Source organism: Suncus etruscus, chromosome 17, assembly GCF_024139225.1.
Source record: "Suncus etruscus isolate mSunEtr1 chromosome 17, mSunEtr1.pri.cur, whole genome shotgun sequence".
NCBI classification, from domain to species: domain Eukaryota; kingdom Metazoa; phylum Chordata; class Mammalia; order Eulipotyphla; family Soricidae; genus Suncus; species Suncus etruscus.
Window position 1 is genome coordinate 54438381 of NC_064864.1, and position 14013 is coordinate 54452393.

The 14013-nt window shown below is 35.0% G+C and overlaps 1 non-coding gene and 1 pseudogene across 1 annotated transcript; both read left to right on the forward strand.

The window, feature by feature from the left end:
- The first annotated feature begins 10402 nt into the window (after positions 1–10402).
- Positions 10403–10509, forward strand: LOC125995259 (U6 spliceosomal RNA). Its single transcript, XR_007490809.1, has one exon. It is a non-coding gene; the product is annotated as a U6 spliceosomal RNA (small nuclear RNA).
- A 3303-nt stretch (positions 10510–13812) lies between these two features.
- Positions 13813–14013, forward strand: LOC125995208 (uncharacterized; annotated as a pseudogene).

Sequence of the window (14013 nt, forward strand, 5' to 3'; positions counted from 1 at the left end):
TCTTCTCACCACTTTCTTTTTTATTTTTTTCTTTTCTATTCTTTTCTTTACTTTTTTCTTTTCACTTCTCCCTTTCTTTTTGATGTATTTTCTCTTTTCTCCCTTCCTACCCATTCCATATACCTTACCCTTTTCCCCCCTCTGGAAATCCAACTATCCCGCCACCCCTCAATCCCATCCAGACCTCCCACCATATTAAAACTCTTCACCCTCAGTCCTTAATCTATTAGGAACAAGATTGACCTCCTACCCCAATGAACCAGTACCCAGCACCCAAGTGAAGGGACACCCTGTCAAACCCACACCTCATCTCCTGCAAGAAAAGGCAGCCAACTCCCCTGCGGACTCATGCTGCATGGCCCTCCCTATCAACTCCCCCTAACGTGTACTGTTACTTGAAACTGGACTTAGTCCCAAACGTAGCCCCAATGCAAGATCTCTTCCAGGACCTCCCTGCTACAAACCTTTTGCCAATCTGAAGAAGGTCAGGGGTGTGATGGAAAGGTGCCTGGGAACCCACACACCACAAGAAAAACCCAAAAGACAATGGAAAAAACTGTACTTCCAACATAAGCATAAGACCTGTATTATACCACCACTTTACCTGCTTTTCCCCAAATGTAAGGTAGTCATTGCATCATTTTGGTCCTTTAAATACTTCTTTGATTTTTTTAATATTTTTAAAAATGTGTCTGTCCTACATATACATATGTGAGCACATATATTTTTATTCCCATATATATATATTTTTTTACCTTTTTGGGGCATATGACCTGTTTTTGTTTTCCCCTCTGTCCACCCCCAAATGCACCGACAATATAATGTAGTGCCATTTCCCCCCTGCAAAGGCACATTAAAAAAGGGGAAATCTTACATACAAAAAAGAACTCTTATCTACTATAGATGGGAACTCATAGTTGTTTACAATACAGGATATCTCCTACCTCGAAAATATGTCATATGGAATCAACTTAGACCTAAGGTGATTAGATACCGTCCATCCAGTCTTGAACCCTGAATCCAAGACATAGAAAAGGCACAGTTCTCCACGACAGCTACAGGAAACAAATCCCATCTGGGACAGCCTTAATACAGCAGGGTCACCAACAAGTGCCAGCTCCAATATGATATCCTGACAATGAGGAAAATGGGAACAACTTGACCTAAGAGCAGGTTACCCTACCTTACCAGCTAACAATAAGACAAAATCATAAGACTTATCACCCTTTGGTAGATCCAAAAGCCAAGATCACGATTTAAAGATGACTGGCTGCTAGAACCATGACCAGATGGTATACATCGTGGGACCAATAAAAAAGCCCTATTCTAGGGTTTGAACTACGACCTGCACAACAACCATAAACCCCACTTCCAAAGGTCTAGCAGAGACAACTGTAATGGAATCTGGCTTCTGAAAGCACAAAAAAAGATGCTATCCTAAGTGCCATCCTAGGTATAGTGCCAAGACCAAGACCACCAACCACAGAAGATGGATTAAAATGACACTGAGGGAACAGAACTCCTGAACCACAAAGACTGACTTCATCATAAGTCCCAACCCTGGATCTGTACAGATACTGAGATCCCTAGACACAGAGGTCTGATTGTACCACCCAGGACAGAACAGAAGTCTTCCAAACATGACAAAAGCACCACCGGGAGAGTAAATGATCCTGAACAGAGTCTATAGTTGATCCCATGACAATATACTCCAAGGACAGAGAAACCCCATAACTCTTAGGCCAAGTGAATTCCTTTTCAAATGACCCCAATATTTACTGTGCCAGGGCAGGAGAGAAAAAAAAAGCACAAAACATTGTTTATTTTTATATATTATTTTTACCTTCATTTATTATTATTATTATTTTTACTTACCTATCTATTTTTGGTCGATTTCTCTGTTTGGGTGTGGTTATTGAAGCTGTTGTCCCCAGTTATACCTATTTTTTTCTCTTCTTTTCTTTTCTTTCTTTATGGGCTATGTCATGTTTCTTATCTCAAGACCATAGTGTTTTTTTCCTTTGTTTGTGTGTGTGTGTGTGTGTGTGTGTGTGTGTGTGTGTGCGTGTGGTGCTTATCATTATTGTTGGAGTCCTCACTGGATATTGGACACTTTTTTTGTACTTATGGAATGTTTCATCTTCTTTTTCTCCTTCACCTTTCAAATCGATGATGAGAGCCTCTAGAAGGATTCCGCCCACTTTTGGAGAATTAGACTTTAACCCAGTTTATTACTTTTCTCTTCAAACAAAACCATGCAAATTGAACTAGCTAGTCCTGCCTCCCAATTAGAAGGGGAAATAAGGAAGGCACCTAGACCAATCAGGTGCAAGACTACTATGTAGTAGAATAGGTACATAGGGGACCACATATTCTAGCAGCCCTGGGGGTGAGGGAAGAAGATACGGGAGATAGGACAAAAACGGAGGTGTAGGGAGGACAATTTGGTGATGGGAATCCCCCCTGATGTTATGTAAATATTTACCTAAAATATTATTGTCAACAATATGTAAGCCACTATGATCAAAATAAAAATTATATTAAAAAAAAAAGGTTTGGGCCCGGAGAGATAGCACAGCGGTGTTTGCCTTGCAAGCAGCCCATCCAGGACCAAAGGTGGTTGGTTCGAATCCCGGTGTCCCATATGGTCCCCCGTGCCTGCCAGGAGCTATTTCTGAGCAGACAGCCAGGAGTAACCTCTGAGCAAGGCCAGGTGTGGCCCAAAAACCAAAAAAAAAAAAAAAAGGTTTATGGATACTCTATGAGTATCATTTCCCCAAAAGCATAATTAAGTTTGTGTCAATTAAATGTATCAACACATTTAATTAATATGTGTTCAAATTTCTTTTAGAAATAAGGCTAGTTCACACTTTGCAGAAAATAGTATTCCATTGATGTCACTTTTATATTCAAAATATTCAAATTTGCTTTATTGAATATTAGTTTTTTTATGGTGGTCTGAACTGAACCCAGATATCTTTGAGATGTGTCTGTGTTGAAAAATAAATATTTTGTTATATTTAATGGAACTGTTAAATCAAAATAAATCTGAAGAGCTGGAAAAGTAGCATAGTGTATTAGCCCTACATGTGATAGACCCAGTTTCAATCTCCAACATTCCATATGATTCCCCAAACCCTGCCAAAACTGACGTCTGACTTTATGCAAAGTCAGAAGTAAATCTAGAGCACCACTGAGTATGGCTTAAATAAAAAAAACAAGTAAATAAAGAGTATCACACAGGCAGTTAAGGTGAGATCACCATATATAACTTCTGTTTAAGTACTCAATTATGCAACTATAGCTAAAAAAAAAGGCATAAAGAATAAAAAATTAGTATAGTTCATTACAAGAAATTTTACATAAATATTTATACTTTCAGTTTTTGTATTGTCTATGCATCAGGAACTAGTATTGTTTGATTTTTTCTGTCATTTAAAAGTTGCTCATACATATTTAATATATATATATATATATATATATATATTTTAATAAGAGTGGACCAGAGTTGACTACCATACTAGTTCACAAACTTGCTCTGTGCTACAACATTGGTGCTCATTTACAATACTTTGTATTGCAACTGAGTCAGTTTTTAAATAGAATGAATAATGTCAATGTCTTCCATATAATCAAATAGGAACACTATTAATAACAAAGTCATATGGCCATTATGAAAATCAAGCAAGTCTATATTTCTAAGGTGCTCTATTAAGCTCAGGTATAACATATTTAGAAATAATAGTCAGGGGCCACTTGGCCATGCTCAAGGTTTAAGCATGGTTCTGTACTCAGGTATCTTTTCTGGTGGAGATGAAGAGTTCATATGTTGTACCTACCTTTGAAATGAAGTCTGAGACTTAAAAGAATGTTAACTCTGTACTTCTTGCTGGCCCAAAGAATCCTCTTTTTTACATCTTTGTTAGTCAATAGACTGTAAACTTAAGGTTTAACTTAAATATAAGCTTAAATATTCAATTGTCTTAGAAACAAAGATGTTTTTAGTGAGGAATGTAAACATTAAATACAGAATACTTAAACATCAACTATTAACGAATACCTTCTAGTTGACCGAAAAAAAAAAAAAGTTGGCTAAAAATAAAGTATAAAGAATCTGAGTACATATATGGGAAAAAAAATTATTTACATTCTTTATATCAGGAATTTGTCTGGTGTGATATCTAACAATTTTTTTCCTTTTTTGTCCACAGCAATGGTCAGAAAATACTAGAAAACATATCATTTGATCAAAGTCATCAGGATCTTATAAATAAACTATACTATCTTTATGTTTAGCATTATAAAGCTAAAATTTATATTATAATAAATATAATGCTAAATAAATAAAATAAATATAATGCTAAAATTTATATTATAATAAAATTAATTGCATTATAAATAAATTTAATAGATTCTTCAGTTTTCAGAATTGTTATTTAAACAGGCTCAAGTTGTACATTTTTTCTTATGTAAATGGTTAGACAGTAAATCGGTTATTAAAATCAATTTTTTTAACATTCTAGTAAGTTTCAAGTAGATAACAAATCAAAGAAGGTTATATAAAATTTGTTTTTTCTCTCAGAAGAATTAGGCTATAAAGGAAGGGTTGAGTATTTATTGATATAAATTGTCATAGAGTCAGGTGACACCTTATTGAATGGGTGGTTGTCTCAGAATTAATTGCACTACATTTCAGTTCAATTCAGTTTAGTTAATGTTGAGAGAGGGAGGCTGGTCAATGTCAGCAAAAGATTAGCTTAAAGAATCGTAATTTTAGTAATTCATATTCTGATCTGCAGTCTGTAACAATCACAAATAAATATTCCATATCTATAAAAACAATGCCTGGCAAACTAAAACAGCTTCATTGTGAATCTTGGAGTTCTGATTATGTACATTATGTACATAATACATTAAGTACATTATGACTTTCATGTATAGAGAACTAACAATTTTTGCATATTATACTTTCAACTAAAATAAAAAATTACAAAGCAGCCAGAATAAAAACATCATGTGTTGCAGAATACTATGGTTTTCTAAAAGATTACAAAATGTGTACAGAAAGACAGATCTGCTTTGTTAAATTCTATTTAATGACATTTAATTTTTAACAATAATTCAATATAGTGTTGCTACTGATAATAGTTTGAATGCAACTGCATTTGTGCATCCTTCATTATGAAGTTCTTAAATAAATATGCTTATGATCAATTCATCTGAAGTTGAATATATTTCTATTTTTTTCAAGTATATAAGTGAGGATGATTGGAAGAGATTTTGCCAGTAAAACTAAATTGCTAGAATCAAAATACCTATATGGAGGGAAATCTAAAGAGCATTAGACATAAATACACATTATTATCACTTTAGTCCATACTAAATTGGCTCATATTCTTTCCAATTTCATTTAGCTATCTAAGGGGTGCATTATTAAAATAATAGCTCTTAAATTTGTCCATGTGAGTCAATGGTTTCCATAAAAGCCAAACTCACAAACGAATAACAAAAAGTCTGTGACTGCAAATAAAAAACAAAGATAATATTTTTGAGCTTCTTAATTAGAGGTTATTACTCAGGCAGCATTTTTTTTTAGAAACTTGAAGCAGTATGCTAGATATAACCTGATATTTAAAACCAGTGAGGAAGATGTAAAAAGAATACTAAATGTGAAAACAAATTTCACATTGAATTATTCCATGACATTAAACAAATCACCTCAGTGTATTCTGCACCAATGCATTTCTGTGACTTCTCTCTCTCTCTCTCTCTCTCTCTCTCTCTCTCTCTCTCTCTCTCTCTCTCTCTCTCTCTCTTATAAAATTACAAGCATGATTGTAGTTGGGTTCCAGTCATAAACAAAACACCTCCTTCACCAGTGCAACCTTCCCTCCACCAAAGCCCCTCTCTCCTTCCCCACCCCTGCCTGTATTCATTAACATCAACATTAACACCCCGTCTCATTAACATGGTTATGCTAGTTGTTAGTGTAGTTATTTTCCTAACAGCATTCACCTTCTTTGTTAAACACAAACTTCTTTGATCAAATTTTCTTCTTTGAAAGGGACCAAAGAAATAGCACAGCGGGTAGAGTGCTTGTCATGCACCTGATTTGATTCTCAACAACTCATATGGTTCCTTGAACCTGCCTGAGTGATCCCTGATGCAGTCAGGAATAAGTGCAGAGCACCACTGGATGTAGTCCTCAAAACCAAAAAACTGAAATAAAGTATTCAAATATATGTCCTCCCTGATCTTTTCTAGTAGATTTAGCTGAATGAAACTTTTTAAGTGTAAAATTCTAAGACAACAAGTACTTTTATTCCCCCTATTTAGCACTTTAAATATGTCACTTTTAAGTCTGTTGGCCTTCAATTGCTGGAAAATACGTGATGTGGGAATTCGTGTTTTATACTTATGTAACAAACGTTTAAAGCTTTTCAAACTTTGGAGACTTCTCCTCCCCTCATTTTTAGTGCTCACATAGATTTTTGTTTGTTTACTGTTTTGCAAGGAACCTATTGAACTTTCTGTATCTCTTAATTATTGTTAACAAAATTTGAGGAAAATATAAATCGTCTATCATTAATTTTTTGTCCCATTGCCTTTCTTCCTATATTTTTAATTTGTTTATTAATTTTTTTGTTGGGGCCACACCCAGTGACGCTCAGGGGTTACTCCTGGCTATGAGCTCAGAAATTGCTCCAGGCTTGGAGGATAATATCTCGTTAATTTTATTGATGAATAAAAATTATTTCATATTCTTACAATTTATTTTATGTATAAAGAATATGCAAATTTTATCTATATTATCTCTGGTGAACATGATCATAGTTATTTTGTCTATTAATTCCATAATACCAATCAATATTTTATTTTATATTTATGTTTGGTTCATTTTTCGGTTTTCTAAACTGTTATGTTTATTATTTCTGTATTATTTCTTTCTTCTTCTCTTTTACTCATATATATATAGCATTTAGTCATCGGAGGTAAAAGATATCATAACCGTATCATAACCAGAGAAGACTCTTGACACAATTCACTTTTGAAGCATGTACAAGAATGTTCATATGTCAATTTCAGAGATTTTTGAATCTAAATGGGGTGGGAAATGCTCATTAATCAAGTTTAAACTGCCTATTTTTCAAAGGACACTGAATCAATATGGGTCAAATTTTCTATTTCTCAAAAGCCGATTGTACTAAGCACCTTGAAAAATACTTTATGGGCACTTTTCCTTTAGATTTACTGCTTGGCATGCAAGAACATCAACTTCTTAAAATTTTCTTGGGGGAGAACTTCACATTGTGAAACAACTGTGCCTGACTGAAGAATGAAAACAATCAAATACCAATTTTATTTTGTGGGATTGTAGTCTGTGATTGTGACTGGGCAAGTGTCTTTCAAATTTTAATGTTTCAAATAATGGTTCTGTAACATTCCATTCCTAAAATAAATACTTAAACAGACATAATGACCCATTTCCAAAACAAATATCTTAAAAAAGAATTAACTGAAAAAATTTAAATATATATGAGAAAAAGTTGTTATAATATTTATGATATTAATAAAAGATTGTAAATATGATGTAAGTTTAAACATTCATTAAAATAGCACAATAATAGAGGCAGCTATTATATCTAAAATATTTAATGTGTATACTTTTGTAAATATAATTTAAAATTAAATTATTGATTTATCTTAGCTACAGTAATCATACTTAGAATTTTGTAACTAACTAAAAATATGTAACAGATCATGATGAAAAGTGAAATTTTTTATTGACTATGAACTATTATTGAACTAATAGAACTACAACTAGTTAGTGTCATTACTTAGAAATCTTCTTCTCTGCAGACTATTTTAGCTGAAGACTGGCCAAAAGAGCACTGGCTTGAACACTGCGCCTTATGATGAAGTGGCTACAACCAGAGGACCATTGCAAATTATTTTTTGAAGGTCCAGTGAACTCTGAAACTACTACTCTTAACCTATTGTTGAAAGTCAAAATTAAGTTTCTTACCTTAAAAATTCATTATTTTATTATGAAAGTTCATAAAAAGTGGGTTCACTTGATTCTATTGAGAACTGGTTTTAGACATTGTTATGAGTTTTAGTGGAGGTTACCAAGGTGACTTCTGTAAAGTGGGGAGGAGATAGGCAATAACCTCCAAAAGAAAATCTATTGGCTGGAGCAATAGCACAGTGGGTAGGTTGTTTGCCTTGCATGCTGCTGACCCAGCTTGATCCCCGACATCCCATATGGGCCCCCTGAGCTTTCCAAAAGTGATTTCTAAAAGTAACCCCTTAGGCCACCAGGTCCTTCCCCCCGAAATAAAGAAAATCTATTCCTTCTCCCACCTCATTCCCATTTGTTCCCTGGAAAGTGCCTGAAAGATTTTGACATTGAGTCCACGTTCCACCAGCCTCCACACACAGTAGTGGAAGGGTTCCTTAAGTTCTTTTTTCCCCCACATTTTGTTATGCTCCCTTTCTCAGGGCTCAGGGGCTCAGGCTATAGCAAGAAAAGAAAATGTGTTTATGAGAAGCTAAAATAAAGCAATAAAGAAATTTTATTTATTTTATATAGAGTTTTAGATTTGTAGAATGTAAAGGTCTGGAGATTTATTTTACAACAGTCACAATTTAGTGACTACATTTGAACTGATACATTAAAATGATAATGTGAACAAATTTTATATAATTTTAGATTTTACATAATTTAACAGTTCTTAATTTGAACAAATTATTATAGTCCAATCACTTATTCATTCAGTGATATGCTTTCCTATTAAACAATTATATTGAGTTTTTACTTATTTTAAAACACCTTGAAAAGGTTTATAACCTATTTGAAGAAACATAGTGAGAAATAATTTTAGAATATATTATAAATATGTGATCAAGGAAATGTGTTTAAATGGACATTATGAAGTGTTGGGAGATAGTACAGGTCTTAAAGCAGTTGTCTTGTTCACAGCAACACAAGTTCAATTCTTTTTTTTTTTTTGGGGGGGGGGCCACACCCGATGGCCTTCAAGGGTTATTCCTGGTTCTCTGTTCAGAAATCACTCCTGGAAGTGGGGGGTGGGAGAGATTTGGGGAAAGAAAAAAAGAAATCACTCCTGGCAAGCCTAGGGGACCATATGGGATATCAGGATTTGAACCACCATTGGTCCTGGGTCAGCTGCTTGCAAGGCAAACGCCCTATCACTGTGCTAGCTCTCTAGCCCTACAAGTTCAATGCTTAATACTGCATTTGGGCTCTGAAGCATTACAAGAGGTGATTTATGAGCCTAGAGCCAGGAGTAAGCCCAAGCACTGCAAGGTGTATTCAACTTCTTCCAAAGAGATATTTTTACTTGAAACAATAAGTCAACAATTCTTTGTTTGTGAAAGTCCATATAAACACAGAAAATGTATACTTACTGGATTCTTATTTATTTATTAGTATATTTTAGTTTTGGGAGCTACACTTGGTAGTGCTTAGGGGCTATCTCCATTTTAGTGCATGCATACCTATGAGTTACTCCCAGTAGCACTCAGAAAACTGTTTATTTGATGTGGGGGACATATACTGGGTCACCTTCATGCAAAGGCTGTGCTATAGCCCTTTGAGCAATCTCTAACCCATCATGTTTTATTTTCATTTTTCTACCTTTTGTTTCCCAGAGTGATGTATATATTCCTTATAGTGATCCTAATAAATTTTTCTAATTTTAGTCATTTTTTCATACACTTAAGTCTACATACAATGTGATTTCTACCTTTATTATATTATTTCCAATATAAGTGTGACATTTCTGACAAACTTCTAATATTGATAGGTATTCTATAAATTAATCAGCAACTTTATATTTGAAAAAGCTTTAAATAAATGTTTTCTTTCTCTGCAAAGGCTCTGTTTTAAACCTGTGCTCAGTCCACCACTCCTAAGACAACAAAGGGAAATATGACAAGAAGTTCAGGTGCTCCCTATAGACAACCCTTTATGGGAGAATGTGGGAATATCAAGAAAAGAAAAGGGATAGGTGAGGATGGAGCAAAAGTACACCGGTAGGCTGTTTGCCTTGCATGCTGCCAACCTGGATTCGATCCCCATTATCTATATGGCCCCCAGAGTCCACCAGGAATGATTCCTGAGCAGAGAGACAGGAGTAATCCTGAGCACTTCCAGGTATGGCCCCCAAACCAAAAGAAAACTGAAAAGAAAAGATAGAAAGTTCTCAGTTCCCATGTAAATCCTGAGTATCTCTGGGATTTCTTGAGATTCCAGATATGAGGTTTATCATTGAACAAAAGTAGCAATCATTGAAAAGATAATAGATTATTTACATCTATGATAATTTTTAACTTGTTTTAAAAAAGAAAATTAGTTGGTCTTAAAAATGAAGGTGCTGTGCTCGCTTCGGCAGCACATATACTAAAATTGGAACGATACAGAGAAGATTAGCATGGCCCCTGCGCAAGGATGACATGCAAATTCGTGAAGCGTTCTATATTATTTAAAAAAAAATGAAGGTGCTTTTTTTTTCCCTCTTGCCCTGGCACAGTAAATATTGGGCTCATTCGAAAAGGGATTCACATGGCCTAAGAGATATGGGGTTTCACCGCCCTTGGAGTATATTGTCATGGGATCAACTATAGACTCTGTTCATGATCTTTACTCTCCTGGTGGTGCTTTTGTGGTGTTTGGACAAGACTTCTGCTCCGTCCTGGGTGATACAATCAGACCTCTGTATCTAGAGATCTCAGTATCTGCACAGTTTCAGAGGTGGGACTTATGATGAAGTCAGTCTTTGTGGTTCTAGAAGTTCTGTTCCCTCAGTGTCATTTTAATCCATCTTCTGTGGTTGGTGCTCTTGGTCTTGGCACTAAACCTGGGATGGCACCTAGGATAAAGCCTTTCCTTATGTTTCCAGAAGCCCCATTCCATTACAGTTGTCTCTGCCAGACCTTTGGAACTGGAGATCATGGTTGTTGTGCAGGTCGTAGTTCAAACCCTAGACTAGGGCTTTTTTATTGGTCCCAAGATATATACAGTCTAGTCATGGTTCTAGCAGCCAGTCATCTTTAAATCACGATCTTGGTTTTTGGACCTACCAAAGGGTGACAAGTCTTCTGATTTTGTCTTATCGTTAGCTGGTAAGGTAGGATAACCTGCTCTTAGGTCAAGTTGTTCCCATTTTCCTCGTTGTCAGGATATTGTATTAGAGTTGGCACTCGTTGGTGTTCCAGCAGTATTAAGGTTGTCCCGGATGGGGTTTGTTTTCTGCAGCTGTTGTGAAGAACTGTGCCGTTTCTGTGACTGGGATCCAGGGTTCAAGGCTGGACAGATGGGATCTAATCTCCTGAGGTCTAAGTTGATTCCACATGACATATTTTCAAGGTAGGAGTTATCCCTGTATTGTAAACAACTATGAATTCCTATCTCTAGTAGATAAGAACTCTTTTTTATGTGTAAGATTTCCCCTTTTTTTTAGTGTGCCTTTGCAGGGAGAAATGGTGCTACATTATATTGTTGGTGCATTTGGGGGTTGACAGAGAGGAAAACAGAAACAGGTCACATACCCAAAAAAGATTTTAAATAAAAGCACAAAACATTGTTTATTTTTCATATATTATTTTTTATCTTCATGTACTACTATTATTATTTTTATTTACCTATCAATTTTTGGTTGATTTCTTTGTTTTGGTATGGTTATTGAAGTTGTTGCCCCCACTTATACTTATCTTTTTTTCTCCTCTTTTCTTTTTTTCTTTCTTTTTTTTTCTTTTTTATTTTTATTTTTTATTTATTTATTTTTTTGTGTGTGTGTGGTTTTTGGGTCACACCCGGCAGTGCTCAGGGGTTATTCCTGGCTCCAGGCTTAGAAATTGCTCCTGGCAGGCACGAGGGACCATATGGGGCTCCGGATTCGAACCGATGACCTCCTGCATTAAAGGCAAATGCCTTACCTCCATGGTATCTCTCCGGCCCCTTCTTTTCTTTCTTTATGTGCTCTGTCATGTTTCTTATCTCAAAACCATGGCGTTTATTTTGTCTGTTTGTTTGTTTTGTTTTGTTTTTGTGGTGCTTAGCGTTATTGTTGGAGTCCTTAATGGATATTTGACACTTCTTTTTGTAGTGGTGGAGTGTTTCACCTTCTTTTTCTCCTTTGTCTCTCAAACTGATGACGAGAGCCTCTAGAAGAATTCCGCTTATTTTCGGCGTATTAGACTTCTACCCCAGTTTATTACTTTTCTCTTCTTCAAACAAAACCACATAACTTGAACTACCTAGTCCTGCCTCCCAGTTAGAGGGGGAAATAAGGAAGGCAACAGGACAAAACAGGTGCAAGACTACTAAGTAATGGTCTAGGTACAGAGGGGACCACATATTCTAGCAGCCCTGGGGGTGAGAGAAGAGGATATGGGAGGTAGGACAAAAACGGAGGAGTAGGGAGGCCAAACCGGTGATGGGAATCCCCCCTGATTTTATGTAAATATGTACCTAAAATATTATTGTCAACAATATGTAAACCACTATGATCAAAATAAAAATTATGTTAATAAAAATAAATGAAGGTGCTTGTGGCCTGAGCAACAGCACAGTGGTGTTATGCAATGTAATGAACAAGGCCTTTCATAGTTCTAAAGAACAGCACCATCACAGATACAGGTTAGCTTTTTTTTTTTAAGCTGATAATACACTTTCTCCTGAGAAAAAGTGAAAATTATGAGTGTCCTAGTCCCAGTGCCTCTTTTGACTGACTTTGTTTCTAGGCAAACTTTAATGCATATTTTTAATTTTTGATTTCCAGGAATTTCTCTGTGGAAAATTTTTCTGTAACTACACAATATTTTCACAATAGAACATTGTAGAATAAATATTACAAAATTGTTTTTTTTCTTTTGGCAAAGAGACCCCCATACTAAATATTGTTTAATATTACAATATGCTCTGATCCTTTGCTGTGGTTCTGTTTTACGTAAAATTAATAGTTCTATTGTGTTGATTCCAGAACTGCATATACTTTATATGTATGTCATTGATGTAGTATATTACAATATTTCACTATTAGAATTCAGCCTATCATGAATCTTCTCGAAAATCAGCCACTCCTTTTACTCTGTAAACATGGTTCTAAAAATAAGTCAGTTTTTTTTTCTGCAAGTTTAGGTTTTCTTATTGAAATGTGAATGCCTAACATTTTCTCTCAGTTCTGTTCATTCATATTCATGAATGAGTTCTGTTACTGAGTTCTATTCATTCATATTCATGCAGTTTTTGTTTAAGTAGTGTAAGTTACTTTTACTTGTAGTCAATATGTTCCTCTTCTGAAAATATGATCCCTCTTATTGGCATATAAAATAGTATCATGATAAATATTTAATATGGAAATATATTGATCTAAGTTAATTCTGGAAATATAGAGGCATAGATCAAATCAGTAAGTATATTATTTTTGATACTAGAACAAAAATTTGTTCTAATCATATAATCAAATAATATTCATTGTAGGGGGCCTTAACAATAAGAAAAAACACATCAGGAATTCTATTGGAGAGTCAAAAAAGCAGCTAGACAAAGTAGTTTTCAATATGTCAGTAAATTATAGGTTATATTTTATTGTATCTGATCAAAAGTATATTTTATGAAAAAAGAAAATAAATTGCTAGTTGTTCTTTCTGGGTTTTTGCCTCAAATGCAATTGAATATCTTTGCAGAAAAATATGCAAGAAAAAGTGTATTTATTTTACTTTGAAGTTTTAGTAACATACATTAATGTAAAAAAGTTGTTTATGTTTTTTAAGAAATAACTTTGAAAGACTATACATTCAGGGATCATTTCTATAGGATGTGACTAGAGAAGTTTCTCTGATCGTGAGCACCCGAAGCCACGAGGAGCCAGAGCGTCCTCTCCTGAGTGTGAAGCCGGCTCTTGGTGTTGCGACTGTCTTTGGCCATTGATGATCATTCTCCCTTTTTCTGGAAAGGGGAGATGGAGAGGATGCAGTCTGAGTGAT